The sequence below is a fragment of the Trachymyrmex septentrionalis genome, unplaced genomic scaffold, assembly GCF_001594115.1.
Source record: "Trachymyrmex septentrionalis isolate Tsep2-gDNA-1 unplaced genomic scaffold, Tsep1.0 scaffold27, whole genome shotgun sequence".
Classification (NCBI taxonomy): Eukaryota; Metazoa; Arthropoda; class Insecta; order Hymenoptera; family Formicidae; genus Trachymyrmex; species Trachymyrmex septentrionalis.
In genome coordinates, this window is record NW_017305430.1 from 862,195 (window position 1) to 870,419 (window position 8,225).

Below are 8,225 nucleotides of genomic sequence, written 5' to 3' on the forward strand. Positions count from 1 at the left end.
AGTGATATTTTATTTTCCAAAGTAAGATTCAGGGTTTTAGGGAATACACAATTTTATTTTTAATGTCATACAAGTAACATTAATTCGGAATCTTAATATGCGCAAAAATAAGCATTTTCTATCACAGCGCTACATTTTTATCAATTTTATAAATAGAAAGAAGATCAATGACAATATATATATATATAAGTCAATTAGGAGAAATAATACTATTTTCAGTCGAAACAGATTTTAATACTTAATAATATTTAAACACACATTTTTGAAAATACATTTTCCAGTTTTATAAATTGCACACTAATTCGATTTGTTAAAACACAATCGCAAATTAAAACTGAAATATTAATTCAGATTAAATTGATCGTCAATTTACTATATTTTCATAGCAGATTCTCCTCCAAAAAATAAATGTGCTAACTCCATTTCACTTCTACAAGTGCAAAGAAGAATGATACGTGTGTAAAACTATCGAATTCAAGAAACTTTCTGAATGATTTGCGATTTTCCGAATGGTTGTTAACGTAAGCGTTTTATTTAAAAGAGACTGCCTGGCACTGCTGAGCGAAAAAGCAAAAAAATAGCGATTTTTCGCAGGCTCATTCAGTGAGTCATGAACAAAGTACGTGCCAGCAAAAAACGTGAGCGGTTACTTCGCTCTCGGTTCTCAGGATCGATCGAGTTGGATAATTCATTTGCCCGTCGTGGGATTTGCCGCGGTAAGAAAAGCTCTGTTTCCTCATAGCGGAAATAGAGCGACGGACAAGGGACAGAGAGACGCGGAGATGTGGAATATAATCGAACGGATACTGGCTGCTGAAAAGGGTGAATTAAAAGTGGCATGTTAAACGAGACGGCTTGCATCAAACAGATCCTGTGATAGCACACGATAAACATAAATGTTTAAACATAAATACAGTACTAGGATTTACCGCAGGCGATTTAATTAACGTACCCCGTTGATCGTGTATCGTCTATTTAATTAAATTCGCGTGTACCCTTCCGAGCGAAAATATCGTAAACCCCCGAGGCGCACAGGTATTTTTATATTCATTTCTGTGCATCTTCTATCTAATCAATTCTTGTCGCATCGACTAGTGCTTTAATCAACTTTTTCCTCTATACTCGGGGATGCATTCTGAAGAGATAAAAACGAATGACGCATATGGAATTTATTTTTTCTCTTGTTACTGTATCAATATCAATAAATGTCACTCTATATTAATTGACAAATTCATAGAACAAAAAGAAGTATCGCGATCTATCGTGTATTTGACAATTAAATACACTGCGAGAATACTGTGGAAAAAAAGTATCACCGATCCATGAATGTTTGTCAGGTGGCTCTAATTAAAAAAAATTCTGTTTTACTGCAGTACTATTATCGCACTATGACATTTTAATGTCAATTAACATAAAAAGTATTTATATTCTTCTTAATATATTATTAATACATTTATTAATACATTTTTAATTAATATAGCTGGAACATATCTGTTTTTTTTTACACATGATTTCTTTCAAAAATTGATTGAGACCCACTAAAATTTTTGTTTTATTAAAGTTTTACTTTTTAAAAATTTTTCAAGTTCAGTATTATGAAAGATAAAACTGGAAAGGAAAAATAACATTATTTTGAATTATTATTATTTAAAAATTAGAAAAAGTCTTCGGATTATCAGAATCTATATGTTCTACATTGATTAAAGTTAATACATTGATTAAAAAATTCGACTACAGGTAGAATGAATTGGAAACGAGTTGATCATCTTTGCGGGAGATAACGATCCATTAGCCAGTGCCCGTTATCCATTTACGTCGTTGGCTTTATTACTGCGGAACGACTTTGCTCGACATTTATGCAGGCAACAGGGTTACCAATGGCACTGACTACGTACGTGTCTAATGGGCTTTAATCCTCCGATTATATATATCGCTGTCGTCTCAGGTCCACAGAACAGTCACGTTCAACGTCCAGCAAACAAACCCGCCGGACGATGGCCAATTCCATTTGACTCGCAAATTGGTCGGGCATAGATAGGTAGATAGGTGAGTATCACTCTCCTTGAACGTGCGTATTACACGACGCAGTCTCCATCTCGTTCGGATTCTCGACGAAGATGATCCACTGTATCGCTCGCCGACCAGCTCGTGAGTCAACGAACGGATTGGCTTCTCATGCTGATATCCGAGGGGTTATCCGAGAGTGTACTGGGACTGATGGACTTATATTTACAGGATAAATCAACGAGAAATAGATAGAGGAAAAGAGATATAAAGAGAAAGAGAAGCAGAGCACGTCTTCCATCCCGCTCATGCGACACGACAAAATGGATCTACGAGAAAGGAATTGTGTCTCGAATTGGCGAGAGGTGTACTCCCGGTGGAACATTACGCGCGCAACTGCGATGCGTCAGGCGAATGAGAAAAATTTTTCTCGTGTACTTTTAGCAAGTGCCTAACATTTCCTTTCCAGAGGAAACGAGAAGTCTAACGATCCTACCCTCGCGAACTATTCGATTTCTCCAACGGGCATAAGTATTTCGTAGATCTCTCGTCTTCAGCTTAAAATCACAGAAAACCTCTGGCGGTCTCGTTGAATCTTTGCTGCAAACTGCACGTAATAAGGCACGGAACGTTTCCTGGATTAATCCCATCAATGCTTCGTGAGTTTTAAATGACGGTTTAATGTAACGTGTAATACAAAATAAAAATTTTATTTCAGCAACGCTTAAATAATTATATCATCTCTGTTTATAAAATAAAAAGATTAAAACTTGTGTAATATCTCAGTTAATATGAAAAACTTTTTTAAATCTATGTATATTATGCTATTAAAATATTGCGTCGCGTCGTTGTAAAATAGTGCAGACAAAACAGATGTTAATAACTGCCATTCCAACATCGTATTAATTTCAATAGTACCGATGTTATTGCATACACTGCAAAAAAAAACTAGTAAATTTCAATAAATATATATTTGTTTGAATAGTACTAACTGAATATTTATTAAATGTAAACGTAAATTTATTTGATACAAGAATCATTAATTTAACTATCATTTTTTTCATTTAGTAAATATTTATCATCGTAAATAAATGGTAAGTTAATACAATTCAAACAAATAAAATAAAATGATAAAATTGAATATATTTTTTCACAGTGTATACTATACAACGATATACTAAACAATTCAATATAGAACAAGATGTTTAAAAATAAATTGCAAAAGCTTCTCTCGGGATTTTGCTTGTAAAAAGATGTAGCCTTTTTTATTTTTGTTCATAAAATTTCTATTTGCAGAACATTTAGAGAAACGCAATTTCAGAGATGCTGCACAAACAACAGTATTTCTTTAATGTGGGTGTATCGCAAATTCTCAATTTCCACGTATCATTTGCTAAATAAAAAAAGGATATTGCAACTCGATACTTCGAGGTGTCTCGGTACATTAGAAATTCACCAGTATCGTCGTTTCGTGGAAATAGTCCGCTGACCGATTTTTCGACCTTTTCTCACCTGATCCCCGAGTGGTTCAATGAAGTGGTCAATTCGTTCAAAAAAGAACCCCTAGGCATCTCTTGGATATCGGTTTATACTCTCCCTTGGGACATGCGCAGAATCGCATTGATTTTACCTTTCTTAGCGGACAACTTGAAGCTCAGCTGCGCGCAATACCAATACATAGATATTAACTATCAGCGACAAACTCGTGTAACGAAAAATTCGTGTCGCAATGTAGAACGCAGAGCAATAAAGTAAAACAAAAAGAAAAGGAGGAATTTGAGATTATTTCTAGCACGCTTTCGCACTTTACCCGAGCTTCTTCAAATTCTTTGTAACAGAGCAAACAACCGTGAAATTGTTTGTCGACGATTAATTTTTAAATACGACGGAACGCGTCAAGTAAACCGAATGTAGCAAGTATAATAGCTGTTATGAGTGTTTGTAAAGATTTCGAAAAGAACATAGTCTGTACCATATATAAGACAGTTGTTGTAGGTATTGTTAAGATATTTGATAAAATAATATTTTCAATGTAACGCAACTTTTTATATAATAATGATCAAATAACTATAAAAAAAGAACAATTTTGCTGATATATCTAAAAATTTAATTAAATAGATCTAAAAATAATTATATTGGATCTAAATAATTCAAACTATCAAAATAAATCAAAATAATATAAGGAATTATAATCAAGTTGATTATTAGAATATTAAAAATTTGTGCAGTATTATTCATTATGATTTAATTTTCTACACAATCAATTTAATGACTCAACCAAATTATTTTCAGATCTCTATAACTAATTAAATTTTTTAATTAATTCTTTAACTTCAACAAAATTGTTTTTTTCCATGTACGTTTTTTTAAAATAAATTTCGATAACTTTAACATAAAGAAGTTTATTTATATATTCAACATTTTTTCTGAACAAATTGCAATAATTACAGTTCGTACAGCACATTACGGTGTTCTGTCCAAATAAATTGCGAAGTTTTCTCATCTCAACGCACGAAAAATTTGAAACGTATATGAAATGAATAGTTTTGCTGAAAGATACGAAATTTTTTTATATAAATCTGAAAATAATTTTATTGTTAAAATATCAAAATAATTTTGTTAAAAATTAAAAAATAATGAGCAACATTACAAAAAATAGTAATCAGTTTGAGTTTTTCGTCATAATTATTCCAATGCTCTAACAAAATTATTTTCAGATCTGTATTCAGCAAAATCATTCTTTCCGTGTATAGCCATTATTATTTAAACTGTTCTTACGTAGCGACATTTCTGCGCTGAAGCAATTTTGCGAGATATCCAAGAGACTATTAATCGCGGTAACGTCAATCGCGCCACTTTTAACACAGAACCGAAGCTCAAAGGATCAAAGTAGCTAATTGACACAGCGGATTATGGTGTTACATATTCCAGTATTATATCACGACGAATAACATTAACGCGCTTGAAGACTATCAGGTCTATGCTATGAGTTGCTTATGAAACCGTATTTGGTGCAAAGAGGATTTGTAATCCCGTCCACCAGCGTCAACAAAAGCTTGTTACACCGTCCGCCGGCATTTCATTCGTCCATTCTAGTTCCCGGGAGGATTCGCAATACGTATATCTTTTCATGTATCCTCAAATCAGTGCATTACATTTGGGAGGAGAATTTGTAAGACTCTGGTTTCTTGTACTCGTATGATAATTAACAGCCGATGGTAGCTTGAAACTTGCAGCTAACCGACTCGTCGCCCTTAAAGCAATACCACTTTGACATTTGACACACCGTAAAATTTCGTTTAACATTAATTCGATTCCGCAAATCGCAAAAATTACGGTAAGTTTCCACGACAATGGAATTGACAATCGACGAATCAATGAAAATGTTCAAATTCGCCGCGCTGTCTTTCTCGCTCAGCTTTTGATTAAATTTCATCACAAGCGAATAACTAGAAAATATATAAGATACCAAAAGCAACACACATTTGAAATATTATACGCGACATATTATTCGGAGAGGAGTACAAAATTGAAGCAAATATTTATTTTATAAAAAAAATCATTCTAAAAATAAAAAAAATTCAATAAATACAAACCATAAAAAAGATCACATAAATAAATATTTATACGAGCTTGTTCATCTAACGTTACCATAAATGTTTTTTTGAACAAAATTTTTGATTTCCGGGCAGTTCTTTTCATATTAAAAAAACATATAAGAATATTTCACAGAACAGTTAGATAAATTCACATACTTTATACGCTCCATGGGATTAATAATATGATAACAAGATACTTAAAAAAAAAGTCATTAAATCAACAATCATGATTCTAATGGAAAGAAGGAGAGAGAAAACTAAATTAAAGATAAATTTATTTTGCAGCGATATATTCGATTTCCGTATGATATCTCAGACATATAAATGTAATTAAAATTTAATAAAGCAATTACTATCATAACTTCAAAGACGACAAATTTATTCTTTAATTAATTCGGAGATGAATAAAAAAGAAAACGTATTACAAGTAAAAAAAACAATTTCTCTTTTCTTAAAATCGAAACAATCTGTATAAATCTGATCAGAAAGTACTAAGTTTTATTAGAGTCAGCACGCATGAAAGATTATTATAGAAAATTATATTGATGTTCCTAGATAAAAGTCATTTATTTTTAGAAAATAGTCTATCAAATTTTATTACTTGCGCTAATTATGGTTAAAAAAAATTAATGAAAGTATTCACGTCAATGCAATCTCTCCGTCAGAATCTGTTTATTCTCATATAAATACTTTTCGAAGCACATCATTTGCTTTTCTATATATTTGTACAAATTATTATATACAGTAATACAAATTATTACTGTAAATCCTAATTCCTTCACATTATAATGTATATTAAATACAAATATGTCTACAGTTCTTGGAGCAAGTTCTCTATGAAATTATTTTCCGTTAATGTCGATTTTAGAACTTTCATTGTTGTTTCTCAAAAAAAAGTCAAAAATCTAATTTTCGATATCACAATTAATTTTTATATTTTGAAATAATTAAATTTTGCAGTCTTTTTTGAAGTCTTGCACGCAAATAACACTTAAATTATTATCAGTACACGGAAAGAACAATTTTCCTGGAGTATTTAAAAATTTAGATATTCCAGCAGATACAGATTTGACAAATAATTTTGTTGGACTATCAAAATAATTATGTAAAATGCTTAAACATGACGAGTGATACTAAAAATGTTTTGACATTCTACAATAGCAACAAGCTTAAATGTCCTATATAATTATTTGGTAGTTCAGAATTATTTTCGAATCTGTGTCCAGCTAAAGCTTTATAGATATACTTTAGCAACATTGTTCTTATCATTTTTCTTTCCGGCATATTGCAAACTGTTTTCTTATTCTTGTATTTTATCGTGTAAAGCACAGTGCGGACAAATAATAATAGAACTCAATGTTATTCGACGCAATATGTATCCGCCTTGAGTAACTCTAAGCGAAAAGTATCCGTGGAGAAACTATTTTTGAGAGATACGCAAAGAAGCGGTATGAAACGAGCACATTTTATCACTTTGCCGAGCGCGTCTGGTTACGAATAATAAAAATACGGTCATACGGTAAAAAGCTTTATTTCTTCACAGCAGGGAAGCATAAATCTCGGATTAAACTCATGGCAGAGAACTGGATCGCTTTCGTGTCGTGATTCACGGCAACGAAATTGTACTTGGATCAAATTATTCGATAAAGCGAATATAATAATATCTTTCTACCTATACACGCCGAACGAGTTAAACGCTGGTTATTTATCATTTGGCTCAGCGTATCGCGACTGTAATTCGACTCAGGAAAGTTGGACTGATCATGAATGCTGTTAGAATATGCGATATTCAATACTATATTCAGTCTATGCTCATCTGCGAATCGTGAGTACGCTCGGGGTGTAATAAAGTAGTTTCCGCAAATCGACTGATACTACGCCACTCTCTGTATCTCATCGTTTATTTTCGTTTTTTATTCTCGTAAAAATATTGGTCTCGTTAATCTAAAAAATCTATTTTCATCAAATATTTCAGTAACAAATGTTTTTAACAGGTTTTGATAACAGGTATTGTTATTTATTTTCGCAAAAATCTTGGAGGAGCTGTTAACGAATGATCTGCGAAAGATATATACGAGATGTTAAAAAAAAATCATTCAGCAGTTATATGGTAGACAGAACACACCATACTGAATAAAAATGCCTTAATGTGAACATATGTTAAAAGCTGAACCGTTTATGAGATATAAATAGTTTTGTATGTTAGTATCATAACTGACTTATTGTCTCTTCTACGTATTAAGTACAATATGAAAAAAGAGAAAAAAAAGGTAAGTAATAATAGCCTATTTAGGAGAATTACAGATTTAATGAGATGGTTAACTTATTGATTCTCAGTAAAATTTTTCAATGTACAATATGTAACTAATAATAGTGATTTTAATTTGGACGTAAAAACAACTTAGGTAATTATTTACGTAAAAGAAAATGACACTACTCGCAGGATAATATATATATATATATATACATATATATATAAAACGATAGGTCAACATATAATCATACTGATAAAAATACGCGCAAAGCATTTCATTACATGATTAATATTAGTAATAGTACTACAATTATAAGTGGAATATCAAAGAGAGAGAGAGAGAGAGAGAGAGAGAGAGAGAGAGAGAG